Source organism: Balaenoptera borealis (genome assembly GCF_965194805.1).
Source record: "Balaenoptera borealis genome assembly, chromosome: 5".
NCBI lineage: Eukaryota > Metazoa > Chordata > Mammalia > Artiodactyla > Balaenopteridae > Balaenoptera > Balaenoptera borealis.
Genome location: NC_138862.1, coordinates 88021284 through 88037282, shown reverse-complemented (window position 1 = coordinate 88037282; position 15999 = coordinate 88021284). Strand labels below are relative to the sequence as shown.

Below are 15999 nucleotides of genomic sequence, written 5' to 3'. Positions count from 1 at the left end.
AGTATGTTTTCTGGGACTTCCCTGGTGGCACAGTGGTTAAGAATCTGTCTGCCATGAATTCTATCAAACATTTAGAGAAGAGCTAACACCTATCCTTCTAAAACTCTTCCAAAATATAGCAGAGGGAAGAACACTCCCAAACTCATTCTACGAGGCCAGCATCACCCTGATACCAAAACCAGACAAAGATGTCACAAAAAAAGAAAACTACAGACCAACATCACTGAAGAACATAGATGCAAAAATCCTCAACAAAATACTAGCAAACAGAATCCACCAGCACATTAAAAGGATCATAAAACATGATCAAGTGGGGTTTATCCCAGGAATGCAAGGATTCCTAAATATATGCAAATCAATCAATGTGATAAACCATATTAACAAATTGAAAGAGAAAAACCATATGATCATCTCAATAGATGCAGAAAAAGCTTTTTTTTTAAAACATCTTTATTGGAGTATAACTGCTTTACAATGGTGTGTTAGTTTCTGCATTATAACAAAGTGAATCAGCTATACATATACATATATCCCCATATCGCCTCCCTCTTGCATCTCCCTCCCACCAGAAAAAGCTTTTGACAAAATTCAACACCCATTTATGATAAAAACTCTCCAGAAAGTAGGCATAGAGGGAACTTACCTCAACATAATGAAGGCCATATATGACAAACCCACAGACAACATCATTGCCAATGGTGAAAAACTGAAAACATTTCCTCTAAAATCAGGAACAAGAAAAGGATGTCCACTCTCACCCCTATTATTCAACATAGTTCTGGAAGTTTTAGCCACAGCAACCAGAGAAGAAAAAGAAATAAAAGGAATGCAAATCGGAAAAGAAGAAGTAAAACTGTCACTGTTTGCAGATGCCATGATACTACACATAGAGAATCCTAAAGATGCCACCAGAAAACTACTAGAGCTAATCAATGAATTTGGTAAACTAGCAGGATATAAAATTAATGCACAGAAATATCTTGCATTCCTATACACTAACGATGAAAAATCTGAAAGAGAAATTAAGGAAATACTCCCATTTACCATTGTAACAAATAGAATAAAATACCTAGGAATAAACCTACCTAAGGAGACAAAAGATCTGTATGCAGAAAACTAAAAGACACTGATGAAAGAAATTAAAGATGATACCAACAGATGGAGAGATATACCATGTTCTTGGATTGGAAGAATCAACATTGTGAAAATGACTATACTACCCAAAGCAATCTTCAGATTCAATGCAATCCCTATCAAACTACCAATGGCATTTTTCACAGACCTAGAACAAAAAATTTCACAATTTCTATGGAAACACAAAAGACCCCAAATAGCCAACACAACCCTGAGAAAGAAAAACGGAGCTGGAGGACAGGCTCCCTGACTTCAGACTATACTACAAAGCTACAGCAATCAAGACAATATGGTACTGGCATAAAAACAGAAATATAAATCAATGGAACAGGACAGAAAGCCCAGAAATAAACCCACACACATATGGTCACCTTATCTTTGATAAAAGAGGCAAGAATATACAATGGAGAAAAGACAACCTCTTCAATAAGTGGTGCTGGGAAAAGTGGAGAGCTACATGTAAAAGAATGAAATTAGAACATTTCAAACACCATACACAGAAATAAACTCAAAATAGATGAAAGACCTAAATGTAAGGCCAGACACTATAAAACTCTTAGAGGAAAACATAGGCAGAACAGTCTATGACATAAATCACAGCAAGATCCTTTGTGACCCACCTCCTAGAGAAATGGAAATAAAAACAAAACTAAACAAATGGGACCTAATGAAACTTCAAAGCTTTGGCACAGCAAAGGAAACTATAAACAAGACGAAAGGACAACCCTCAGAATGGGAGAAAATATTTGCAAATGAAGCAACTGACAAAGGACTGATCTCCAAAATATACAAGCAGCTCATGCAGTTCAATATCAAAAAAAAAAAACAAAAAACCAATCCAAAAAAGGGCAGAAGATCTAAATAGACATTTCTCCAAAGAAGATATACAGATTGCCAACAAACACATGAAAGGATGCTCAACATCACTAATCATTAGAGAAATGCAAATCAAAACTACAATGAGGTATCACCTCACACCAGTCAGAATGGCCATCATCAAAAAATCTACAAACAATAAATGCTGGAAAGGGTATGGAGAAAAGGGAACCCTCTTGCACTGTTGGTGGGAATGTAAATTGATACAGCCACTATGGAGAACAGTATGGAGGTTCCTTTAAAAACTAAAAATAGAACTACTATATGACCCAGCAATCCCACTACTGGGCATATACCCTGAGAAAACCATAATTGTGGTACATGACTCCTCCAAAAGGAGTCATGTACCACAATGTTCATTGCAGCTCTATTTACAATAGCCAGGTCATGGAAGCAACCTAAGTGTCCAACGACAGATGAATGGATAAAGAAGATGCAGCACATATATACAATGGAATATTACTCAGCCATAAAAAGAAATGAAATTGAGTTATTTGTAGCGAGGTGGATGGACCCAGAGACTGTCATATAGAGTGAAGTAAGTCAGAAAGAGAAAAACTAATACTGTATGCTAACCCATATATATGGAATCTAAAAAAAAAAAAAAAAAAGCTTCTGAAGAACGTAGGGTAAGGACAGGAATAAAGATGCAGACACAGAGAATGCACTTGAGGACACGGGGAGGGGGAAGGGTAAGCTGGGACGAAGTGAGAGAGTGGTATGGACTTATATACACTACCAAATGTAAAATAGCTAGCTAATGGGAAGCAGCCGCATAGCACAGGGAGATCAGCTGGGTGCTTTGTGACCACCTAGAGGGGTGGGATAGGGAGGGTGGAAGGGAGACACAAGAGGGAGGGGATATTGGGGTATATGTATATGTATAGCTAATTCACTTTGCTATACAGCAGAAACTAACACACCATTGTAAAGCAATTATACTCCAATAAAGGTGTTAAAAAAAAAAAGTATGTTTGAGACAACTTCAAACTTCCATACTTTCTGGATTAAAGTCAAGGCAGAATAGCCTGAGACTGCCTGAAAAGCCTGCTTCCATTTCCAACATCCTATCTTTGTGAAGCAGGGTTTTCTGCAGTGACAGCAACCAAAACGAGATTATGGAGTTGACTGGACATAAGCAACACACTTCGGGTGTCACTGTCTCCCATCACCCCTAGATGGGACCATCTAGTTGCAAGAAAACAAGCTCAGGGCCTCCCACTGATTCTGCATTATGGTGAGTTGTATAATTATTTCATTATATATTGCAATGTAATAATAATAGAAATAAAGTGTACAGTAAATGTTATGCGCTTGAATCACCCTGAAACCATCCCCCCCCACCCCGGTCCATGGAAAAATTGTCTTCCATGAAACCCGTCCCTGGTGCCAAAAAGGTTGGGGACTGCTGATACAGATGCCTAACATATTCTAAACACTGAATTACAGTGCAAACACCTTCGGAAGCAAGATAAAACACATGACAGATCAATGGTCACCAAATAAACCAAATACATCAGTCGTGAATTGGGCAGTAAATGCTAATCCTGCACCTCTGAGTAATCATACATTCAAGTACCAGTTATGGCATTTTCTGCTGTGACACATGGTTTCTTAAAGGCAGATTATCACATAACAAAAATCATATAGTGTAATTAGCATTTTTCTATTAAAATTAATTTTAGAAAAATTATATACCTAGCATAATTTTTCCCCACTAAGGACTATCTATTAATATCTCACTAAACTCTGGGCCTGGAAACACAATATGGGAAATGCTGCCTTAAGCTTGCTTTTTTTTTTTTAAATTACCTGCTTTTGAGTAACACAGTGTTCTGAAAGTGCTGAAAAACACTGGTTCAAGAAAAATATTTATAAACTTAGACCCCTGAAATGTGAGATAAAAACCAGAGCTTAAGAAAAGAGAGAAAGCACAGGAAATACAGAAACAGAAATACAGTCAAATGAAACTATGACCACATATAGGAATGGATCTTATTTAAGATTGGGTATGGATGTGTGCTCCAGCAAAAACTGGTTATTGGTTAGCTTTTTGCTCTGGATGACAAGTTGGACTGTAACATCTCTAGAGTGGGTCACTTCCAAGTCCTCTGCTCCTTAAAATTCAAGGGAGAGCCCTAGTTTGAGGACTTGTATCACAGATTTCTACTAATCACCGTTCCTACGCCTTTTCAATACAATGAAAGGCCACTAGGGGGAGAAACACGCAGAAAAGCGCATCCTTATCAGCAGTGATCTCAAAAGGCAACAGATCCTATTACTCTCAGAGAGGTTTCTATGGTACGCAGAACCAAAACACCTTGCATCTAATCTGCAACCGAAATGGTTTTTCTGAAGTCTCCGTGGGCACTACGCGAAAAAAGCACGTATTCTGAATAGTCAGAAATGAATCCTACAAGCTGACTCAAATCTGAAAAAAAGGACATTTCAAAAGGTCTCCCCGAGTGAGTCAAAGAATTGCGGTGGGATGTGGCAGTGCATTCCTCTTTCCGGATGGGCTATAACTTAACCTTACGTTGGCAGAAGGACGCGTAGCAACGTTTTGTAAAAGGCCTTGTTTCTAGTATTGATATCCAATTCTGGTTAGCCACTGACAGAGGCGGTTAGCCACCACATCCCCTTCCCTCGCCCCTCAACGAGAGGAAATCTCATTTCCCCTACGGGCGTAAAAGTGAACGGACCCGCTTCCTCCCAATCCTCCTTTCTGTATCTCTCGCTCGTACAAACAGATGTACGACACATATGCCGCCATAGGATGACGACACAGCCTCACTACTGCAAAAGACAACAGCATTAAATACCAGCGCGCCAGAAAAGCACCCATACCGCCACCCCAACTTCAGGCACAACACCAAAGCGCAAGCGCACTGGAACACTGTTACCCGATTTGCCCACTTCCCACTCATGGTCTCCGCAGTTTCACTTCCCCTCATTTGCACATCTGCTTCCGGGGCATTGTAGGCTCGGCCCCTCCTCAGCTCTTACCCTCCTCTACCCGAGGAGGGGGGAGTCGAGGGGGTGGGGAAGAGTTCGTTGTTTGTTTACACGATGTGAGCGGAAAAAGAGACCAATAAAGTTTATTCTGGAAACAAAAGGAAAAAAACAGGGGTGACAGAGAAAGGAGACGGGGGCGGGGGCGTGTGGCTGGGGCTAGCGAGGAGAGGCAACGAGAAGGAGAAAGCGGCAGTTCCGGTGCCGCCGCTGCGGCCCTTGAGGTCTCGGGCTGCTGCCGCCGGGCCGCTGGGGCTGGGGCCGCCGGCGAGGCAGGGCTCGGGCCCGGCCGGGCAGCTCCGGAGCGGCGGGGGAGAGGGGCCGGGAGGCGGGGGCTGTGCCGCCCGCTCTCCTCTCCCTCGGCGCCGCCGCCGCCGCCGCCGCCGCCCGCGGGGCTGGGACCCGATGCGGTTAGAGCCGCGGAGCCTCGAGGAGCCCCAAGCGTGAGTAGAACGCGGACTGGCCGGGAGCGGGCGCGGTCGGGATGGGGCCGGGTGGGTGCTCGTCTTGGGCTGGGGCTGCCTGCCGGTCGTTTCTCCCAGCGTCGGCCCGCATCGGAGTTCGCCTGCGATCGCTGCTCCCTCTCCCCCGCCTGCTGCTGGCCTCACCCAGATGTAGAGGCGAGGGTTCGCCGCTCCCTCTTTTCTCCCTCTGGCCGCCGCCTCGCTCCTCGTTTCCTTCCTCTCCCATTTTTGGGGATGGGGCGGCTAGGACTGAGGAAGTGCGCCCAGGGCCGCCGCCCCGGCCGCGGTGGCTCGGTCCCCCGCGCCCTTGCACATCCACCCGGCCCGCGAGCACCGCGGCGTGAGAGATCCCGGCGCCGAGCCGCGAGCTGTTCCTGAGGGGCTGTCACGCCCGAGGACTCCGGCCCCGCCAGCCCGGCGACCCTGCGTTTGCCTCATACTGGGTTTAAATCGCCCGGCTGGGGCTTGGAAGGAAAACCTACCCCCACCCCGCAGTTCTCCTCCCACCCTTCCTCTCGAAGTTGTTTTTTTCGTCTTAACCGAGACAGTCAAACGTATTGTATCTTTCATTCATAGACCTGAGACGTTGTCTCGTGATTTGTGTCTTTACTAATTCTGTTATGTGGTGCCTGCTTCATAGCTCCTAAGTGGCTCGGAAAGGTAGGGGTAGCGCCCAGGATTGGGCTGTGTAAACACCAGACGTTCGGCCAGTGTGTTTTGATCGCGGCTTGAGGGGTTTATTTTAGGATGCAAAAGGAATAGTGGTGATGGTGGCTAGTTACCAGACTTAGGAATCGAAAGCTCTTTTCTTGGATGTCAGTAATTGGGGAGCTGTTTACGTAGTTATATAAAGGGTAAGGGGAGCGCGACAAGAGGGGCCTCTGTAAAAACAACCTACATATTCTTTAGTGAAGTAGAGTTGTGATTTTGTTTGGTGAAGCTTCCTCATTCCAGCACTGCGCCTTTGTGCACATGCAGGACATGGGTTTGCGAGACGATGTTTTGAATCGTAGTTTGTGAGGCCTGGGAGAACCCCTAGAAAACTTGGGTAGGTGAACTCCTGGTAACTCAAGTCGTCGGTAGTTACTGCGGCCACATTTGAACCACTGTGGGCAGTACTGATCGCATGTTTTCCTGATCAGAAGATGGGTTCTCTAGGTATTTGCTTACATTGCACCGTACAAAATTTATTTGCTGGATTGCGTGTTGTTAAGGAAAGACCTGCAAAATACTTAAGGTACCATGTTGCTAATTTAATTTGTATAAATCAGAACACGTCTTTATTAATGGACTCCAGAAGCAATTGCAGTGTAAGAATTTGTTAATATATCTGTGTATTCAAGTTTTAACATTTTTTAACTGAAGCATTGAATTCTGGTTGACAGCATAGATCTCTATCTAAACATCACATGTTCTGGAAAATTTTAATTATCAGATTAACTGTTCTGCAGTGTCATCAGCCAAAATTATCTGAAGAGGGCCAAGTGTGTGTGTGTGTGTGTGTGTGTGTGTTGGTGTTTTGTTTGGTTTTCTAAGTTTTCTCATTTCACGTTTTTGGATAAAATTAAATTTCATCCATGACTTTTTTCAAAAGTTTCTTGTGGGTTTTTCATCATTGTAAAATAGAGTGCTTTCCTATTAAAATCACAAAATAGGTCATTGAAAGAAGTGATAGCACATCGTAATAGTAATAGCATCATGAAATGAAAGTGAATGAATATTAGCTTAATAGTTTATCATTGACTATGAATATAAAGTTTGAAAGGCATTCCTATCAGTTTCAGTTGAAGAGTTAGAAATTAACCACATATAAATGCAGAACAGTGTTTTTGTATGTCTAAAGTTTTTTGTTTTCAATTTTAAGTAAATTGGGTAGAGCATTAAAGAGATATCACTAAATACAAATGCTGTACTTACACCCAAAAATTACTGCATGAAAGTGTATATTCTCATGTGCAAGATATATGTGAAAGGGAGACTATAAAAGAGCAGTGGCTTTGCCTGGCTCTGGATGGAACAGCCCTTCTTGAGGCAGAGCTTCCTTCCTGTCAGGGGAAGATCCTCTCCATCCCAAATAAGTATTCCCTTAAAAAAAAAAAAAGTAAATTTATAAATTAAATACATATGTGATAAGGTAGATCATACATTTCCTAAAACAGTTTACTTTGTGTATAGCTTTCCTTATTAGTGCCCTTTACTGAATAAAGAATTTTTAACATTAGCTATTACCATTTAAAGGGCATTTGCTCTGTTGATCTGTTTATTTGAAAAGGGCTAACTTAATCCCGTTTGATCTCTTTAGAAACTAAAATAGTATTAAAAGGATCAGTCTCTATTTTATTATTTAAATATCTTGAACTTCAAGGTAGGGGTGATTCTTTAAATGAAATGTGTTTCTTAAGCATCATAAAAGATTTTATCTCTGGTGAAAATATTTATAATCTTTAAAATTGTGCAACTTTAGAAGCATAAATCTTGGAAAACCATGGTTTATATTTTATTAGCATAGTTACTGAGCTGTTTTATTAAATATATTTATATTGAGCTACACAACAGCCCTGTAGAGAAGGCAGTATTACTGTCTCTGAGAAATGACATTTTAATCTAAGGTCAGACAGGTGTCAGGTGACAACTCATTGACAAAACTAATGCTTTGTGACTCCTTTCATTTTATCATGCTACCTCTAACCTGCTCCAGCCTGCTTTTTAATAGGTAAAGAAACTAGAGCCCAGAGATACTAAGATCACCTTTTCCCTTATTTGCAGTAATAAATGTATATGTTTAATTCCCCATATAGCTTAAACAGTGGTTTTTGATCCTGGCCACATATTAGAATCATCTAGTTAGCTTTTTAAAAATATCAGTGCCGGGGTCTCATTCCTAGAGATTCTGATTTAATTGGTCTAAGAGGGAGCCCAAACATCTGTTTATTTATTTTTAAGTTCCCCAGGTAATTCTAATAGACAGGATTGTAAAGCCCTTGCTTTTGAAGACCTATATGATTTGTTTCTTGCCTCTCTCTCTAGGTTCATCTCTTCCTCCGCCTCCTAGGGCTCCCTTGGCCTTTTCCTGCTTGATGTGCAAATGCTGTTTGCTTTTCCTGAAACATTTGCATATTTCATACCCTTTCCTTAACTGGCTGACTCCTACTCATCTTTCATATCAACTCCTTTGAATAGTCTAGTCTGGGTTAGGTGCCCTTGCTTCCTGTTCCCATAATATCTTGTACTCCTCTGTCATAGCATTGACTCACTGCATTGGTAATTGCCAATTTATTTGTTGGTATCCTCCACCAAGATGTAAATCATGAGAAGGATAGGGGCTCTATCTTATATACAGTTGTATTCTCATTGCCAAGCACAGTAGCCAGTACATAATAGGCAGTTATTCACTGAATAAATAAATATATTGACAACAGACTTCTTTACAACATGTAATAATTTATAAATGCCAATTAAGCTTTTATTCTTGCCAAACACATTTATTATTTTTGGTCACTAAAAATATACATCCCTGCACCTGCCACACATATGAATTTTATTTGGAGACACTTAAGATGTTCTAAATTAAATATAAATTATATCAAGAGTGATACTCAACCCCAAACACACACACACACACACACACACAAATAATTATACACAGAACTGTGCTGGAAATCAGGAGATATGAATTCAAATCCCAGCCTCATCACAAGTGTGTGACCTTGGGCAAGTCTCAATCTTTTTGGACCTCAGTTTCCTTATCTGTAACATAGAGGAATTGTACTGAATGTTCTACATGGTACTCAGTGATCTTGCCTTAAAATCCTATGAGTACTAAAAATATTGACTTTGGAAAATCTGAACCTGCTTGGATCAAAACCTGGCTTCTATACTTACTGGCAGGATTACTTTGGACAGATTTCCTAATGTGTATAATGGGAGTAATTACTACTCAGCAGAGTTGTTGTTGTTGTTGTTGAATTAAATGAGATAATATAGATCCAAGAAAGTTTTTGTCCTGGATCAGATGTTTAATACATGTTCATTTCCTTTCCCCTTAAAAGGTGTTAGATCTCATGATTGGACTTATCTGAGATAAGAAAAAAGACACAGTTTATGTAATAAATCATGTTTTCCACTTTGCTGACTGCTGGCTTTACAGGTGTGACTAGGGACCAAAAACCACGGTGGCTTTTAGTTTCATTTTCTCAGAACCTTATTCCACTGTCAAACATCCAGGTGTTAGTCATCCTGCTTGGGAAAGAATTATGCCTAGAAGTTTGAACCACGACAGGATAGCAAGTGTCAAGCTATCTATACATCCATAATACATAATATGGAGGAAGGGAGAATCTAAACTGATGACCTTATGCCGTCTCCAAAGATAAGTAAAATCAGACTTGACCATTCCAAAAGAATGGACAGATTAAAGCTAAGGATGATTTACAAAAGAAGACCCAGAGATTTTGGTGAAATCTCTGTTTGCCAGACCTTAAAATTCAGGAACATTTATTTAGTAATTTCTAGGAGATACAGGGAGTATACCTCTGCTCAGGACCAATTTCAGAATATTGTTCTCAATATCAGAAGTGGTTACAGATATCAGTTAGCAGACTAAAGTTATTGATATCTTTCTCTATTTGGGAGCCATGTATCTTAATTTTATATGGTTATTTTAACCTTCATTTATTTGGTAATAGAGAGTTACCTTACACACAATGTAATAGTATCTCTGCTGAAGTTTCTGGATACCAGTCTTATTTTTGTATAAAGCAAATTGACTTGTCTGAGTTCTCCCTTAAGTTTATGTTTAAAGAGAAATTTATTATCTTTTTAAAAAAAGTACTGTAATAAAAATTAAGAATAGCGGGTAGGAGAAACTGAAGTCTTAAGGGTGTAAAAAAAGAAGCATGAGGCAACACACAGTGGAGTCTGAGGATTCGACTTAAAGGCTGGAGATTTCCATCATTCAGAAAGGTTATTCAACCTTAGATATACTGATAATGTTTCATAGACATTTATATTATTCACATTTAATCCTTTATTAATATGAATCAATTGATGCTGGTTAAGGAATTTTTAGATGTTCTCTATCCCTCTCCTCAGCTATACAGTTTGGGGAGTTTAAAGTTAAAATGCTTCAATAAAAAGTTTATAAACTTGTAGTAAAAGTGGTGGCTTAGAGTTTTTTCTTCAAGTTTAATATTTCTTACAGTGAAACTGTTTTTAGTATGGATTATGGTGCTGTGGTCTGGATGGCTGAAAGACTAAATTCCAATCCCAAACTGCTACTTTGTATTTGTGTAAGGGGGAGAGGAGACAGACTATATCACATCTTTACCTCTCTTTCTGCAGTGATACAATAGGAATTATAATATGTTGCTTGCTAATAATTCATATAATTGAGGTAATTTAAATGATCCAAATTGCATAAAATTATTCATGGGAAAATGTATACATATTAATCATTATTTTAAATTTATACCTAGTACAAGAATAACATGTTTCATATTTGGTCTGACAATTAAACACTCATTTCTTCTGTATCATTTTGCTAGTTAGCTTGATAGTTTATCTGAATTGCACTCATTTATAAGAGGTTAAGTTTTAGTAACTTTTAGTATATAATTGGAATTGTTACAAAGGAGTCTCTGTATCAGGGCCAGCATTGCCATTTGAAATAAGTGTGGGATTTAAAAAAAAAAAAAAGAAAAAGTAAGAATTTTTACAGACCATACTTATCTGCTACACTTCAGATTTTAAATATTTGTGTAGTGGAAGCCAAAGAAGTCAGTGTTGTGATGTGAAAAAAGCTACATAAGGATAGAATCATTCTGTTCTGATCATAACTCTCTTGCCAAACTCACCAAGAGTTAGTAAGATTCAGTGTAGAGATACATCTTATAAAGTACTGTAGAGATTTAAAGCAATATTATGAAGATAATTTTAAGCATAAATTTTTTAACAGGAGGAGACCATGTTTGTGTTCATTCTTATATCCTCAGCACATAGCATAGTACCCAAAAGTAGGTGATCAGTAAGTGATATTTTTGCAGTAGAATCATAATTGGGAATCAAAACACTTTTCTTATCTTTCTATCAGTTAGTAGCTATATATTTTAAACTATCTGAAAAGTATATAAATTGCTGTGCCAGTCGTAGTTGATCATTTACTGAGTATAGATTTGAAGTAGGTAGGAAACACATTTCTATAAGTTGTTAACTAGTGCATATTTCTACTGATGTTTGTAGACATTTTTAACAAAGATTGATAGATTAGGAGAAGCTGTGTCCTAAAAGAACATTGGGTCAAGAGTCTGAAAATCTAGGTTCTATATTGAACTATTAACTAGCTCTTTGGCGTTAGATCTTGACCTTTTAGCACTTTTCTTTACCTGCAAAATTTCTAAGGTTCTTTACAATTCCAAAATTCTATGAGATTCCTAGCATTTTAAAGTCTGTTCCTTTTTTTTTTTTAATTTTTTAATTTATTTTTTTGGCTGTGTTGGGTCTTTGTTGCTGCACGTGGGCTTTCTCTAGTTGCAGCGAGCGGGGGCTACTCTTCGTTGCAGTGCACGGGCTTCTCATTGCAGTGGCTTCTTTTGTTGTGGAGCACAGGCCCTAGGCGCACGGGCTTCAGTAGTTGCGGCACAAGGGCTCAGTAGTTGTGGATCGCGGGCTCTAGAGCGCAGGCTCAGTAGATGTGGCGCAGGGGCTTAGGTGCTCCGCGGCATGTGGGATCTTCCCGGACCAGGGATTGAGCCCGTGTCCCCTGCATTGGCAGGCGGATTCTTAACCACTGCGCCACCAGGGAAGTCCTAAAGCCTATTTCTGATTTCAGGGAAGAGTAAGTTAAGCCATTCCCTAGAGGGAAGATGGTCCTATCTCAGTTTGTTGTATCTTCAGAAGCAAAAATCTTTTTTTCTACCTTTTTATAAATTCGCACATATTTGAAGGCCCTTTGTGAAATTCTGTGACAGAGGAAAGCTGCCATCAGAAAAGAATGGACTGGAAAGATTTTCTTTCTTTCTTTCTGAAACCTTCAGTGACTTTGGAGGATCAAAGTTGTACAGGCATGGCCATTTTGGTTACTGGCAAAGGCATTGCCAGTAAGCAACTGACAGGCATTGAGAGTAGATCATCCATTGCACACCAGTTGCCAGGGTTAAGAAGGCCAAAAAACCTGTCACAGCACCCTTAATAGCCATTGGCAACCATCTTTACTTTAGTTAAAGACTTCTAGGAAAATATGTTCCATACTTTCCTTTTGTAACCCATCCCACTAGATGGTTTTCAGAAAATATGTTCTAATCTTAGAAACATAATTCCAGAGGCATAGTAACCCTCTTTTTTCTAGATGTATCCTCTGTTGTGCAGACAAATATATGAAAAGATGACAAAAATAATTGTCCTTGTCAGAAAACAATGGTGTGTATGCTATTGATTTGTTGTTTCTATGAATATTCAAATTACCTTCAACTTTTGAATAGTTTTTAACCAGCAAACTGTTCAGGTAATGAGATATTATTTAGAGTTATTTTGAGTATGTACTCATTTTTCAACAAGCTAAGCAGATTTCTGTGGCTTTTCTTTGACAGATCATGCTTTTCCAAGTACTTTTCTGATGGACTAACTGCAGGTCTAGACCTGAAAGTACTATTGCATTTTGAAACAATTGGCTGCCTTTAGCCTAAAAGCAAGTGAATTGTGTGTGTGTGTTTTGGGTTTTTCCTTAGGAGGTTAACTTCTTGACAAGTACAAAAACCTTGGAGTTTTCTGCTAAATAAGCTGCTTTTCTGGAATATAGATTTATGGGGCATGTTATCAAAAGTAAAGCAGCATTAATGGGAAAAATTGTCGGGAAAAAGATTGAAATTAGGCACAACTATAAAGTCGATCTGAAATCAAATCATATATGACAGCAAAGAAAGGAAAAATTATATTTTCACACTGTCATTTTTATATTTATTGTAAACATTAGTAGTAACATCATTTTAAAGTTATTTTTCCTATAAAGATTTCCTTAAAATCTAATGGCTATTATTTGCAATTGAGGCCTTGATAGGCAGCATCTTAAAGTATTTATGAAAGTGATATTTGTACTCTTTTTCTCTAACTATATACCAGTTGTAAAAGTTGAACATGACTTTATCAAAGCAGTTTCTGTACTAGTCTTGATAATTACAATGGTAGTAAAATTCAAAGCAATTTATAATATTAGTGATTTTATGGTTCAGAGACTGGTAGTTTGTTTTCACTAGAAGTGACCAACTTTCAGATTTCTTAGTGATATTGTAGGACTTAAGATTTCCTCAGAATCACTGTGAATAATTTTGACTATTTCTATGAAGTGAAATGGCTCTTTCTGCAGCCATGTGTTGTTCACAGACACTACTAATACAAGCTAAATGATCTACTAATGAACAACGACTAAAGCACAGCTAAACGTATCATGCAATGGTGTTTTGTTGAGTTTAAATATCAGATATATAAATTTGTTATGTACATTCCTCCTGCAAATAATTTTTTTCCCCAGCCAAAATGGGATCAAGTAATCTGACAATGGTACAGAATATTTGAAGTCAGAACAGTCTTAGAAAATCCACAAAATATGGTCAGTGTATGTAGGCTTCTTTAATTTTTCTTTTCCTAAATATATGTCACAATGGCTAAGAGCATGTGCTCCGAAGCCAGACTGTCAAAATTTCTAGTTTTGTAATTGAGGGCAAATTATTTAACCTGTCTGGGTTAAATATTCTCTGGGTTAATACGTATTTTCTCATTTGTAGAAAAGGGATAATAGCAATACTACATCATATTATTATAATGAAGGTTAAATGCCGAATACATGAAAGCATTTAGAACAGTGCCTAGTACGTTGTAAGCACTTAATAAATATCTGTATGCTACTTGAGAGCACTAACCATGTCATATTCATCGATTTATTTGGGGGCTTTAACATTTTGTAGTGAATTGAATCCTGTCCATTTTGAGGATTTACTAATGAATCCTTTCTCTGGAGAGTGAACAGTAAGGTTCCTTTCTAACAAGCTTCTTGACATTACTGCTTGCTTTTTGTTCTATTATAACTTTTTAAAGTTTCATTCTTACTCTGGGAATTTGAATTCTATTTCATACCTAGTCTTAAGAGAAGTTAGCATATAGAGATTTAGCATGATCGGAATGAAGGTTTAGTGGACAGAAAGGAATTAAGTAAATGGGCATACATTTTTCACACCTAGTCTGAGCTTCCTATGGATTGTTTTCCCCTGTCCATTCCTGGAATCTCAGAATCCTCAGCAGATGTCCTTTTTCTTTTTCTTTTTTATTGAAGTATGGTTGATTTATAATATTAAATTCGTTTCAGGTGTACAACATAGTGATTCAGTATTTTTTTAGACTATACTCCATTTAAAGTTATTATAAAATATTGGCTATCTCCCGTGTGCTGTACAACATATCCTTGTAGCCTATTTATTTTATACTTATTAATTTGTACCTCTTAATCTCCTACCTCTATATTTTCCCTCCACTTCCCTCTCCCCGCTGGTAACCACTAGTTTGTTCTCAATATTTGTGAGTCTGTTTTTGTTCTGTTATATTCACTCATTTATTTTTTAGATTCCACATGTAAGTGATAACATACAGTATTTGTCTTTCTCTGTCTGACTTATTTCACTAAGCATAATACTCTTGAGGTTCATCAATTTTGTTGCAGATGGCAAAATTTCATTCCTTTTTATGGCTAATATTCCATTGTATACATATATACCACATCTTCTTTATCTGTTTATCTGTTGGTGGACACTTAGGTTGCTTCCATATCTTGGCAATTGTAAATAATGCTGCTATGAACGTTAGGGTGCTTGTATCTTTTTGAACTAGTGTTTTCATTTTCTTTGGCTATATATCTAGGAGTGGAATTGCTGGATCATATGGTAATTCTATTTTTAGTTTTTTGAGGAACCTCCATACTGTTTTCCACAGTGGCTGCACCAGTTAACATTCCCACCAAGAGTGTACAAGGGTTCCCTTTACTCCACATCCTCACCAACATTTGTTATTTATGGTCTTTTTGATGATAGCCATTCTGACAGTTGTGAGGTGGTATCTCATTGTGGTTTTAATTCGCATTTCTCTGGTGATTAACAAGCTTGAGCATCTTTTTGTGTGCCTGTTGGCTCTCTGTATGTTTTCTTTGGGAAAGTGTCTATTTAGTCTAATGCACACTTCTCAATTGGGTTGTTTGTTTTTTTGGTGTTGAGTTGTGTGACCTCTTTATATATTTTGGATATTACTCCTTATCAGTCATATCATTTGCTGATATTTTCTCCCATTCTTTAGGTTGTCTTTTCATTTTGTTGATGGTTTCCTTTGCTTTGTAAAAGCTTTTAAGTTTAATTAGGTCTCACTTGTTTATTTTTGCTTTTGTTTCCTTTGCCTTAGGAGACAGAGCCAAAAAAACATTGCTAAGATTTATGTCAGAGAGTGTTCTGCCTATGTTTTCTTCTAGGAGTTTTATGTTTTC

General features: G+C 38.5%; 1 protein-coding gene across 3 annotated transcripts in view; it reads left to right on the top strand.

The window, feature by feature from the left end:
• The first annotated feature begins 5331 nt into the window (after nt 1-5331).
• The window catches only part of LOC309629660 (phosphatidylinositol 4,5-bisphosphate 3-kinase catalytic subunit alpha isoform), a 101953-nt gene continuing 91285 nt past the window's right edge, over nt 5332-15999 (top strand). The window contains exon 1 of one of the 3 annotated variants that reach the window (XM_082393923.1): nt 5332-5465. The gene's annotated coding sequence lies outside the window, so the exon portion shown is untranslated. The remainder of the gene's footprint in view (nt 5466-15999) is intronic. The other 2 variants (XM_082393925.1, XM_082393926.1) reach the window with 2 other exon arrangements.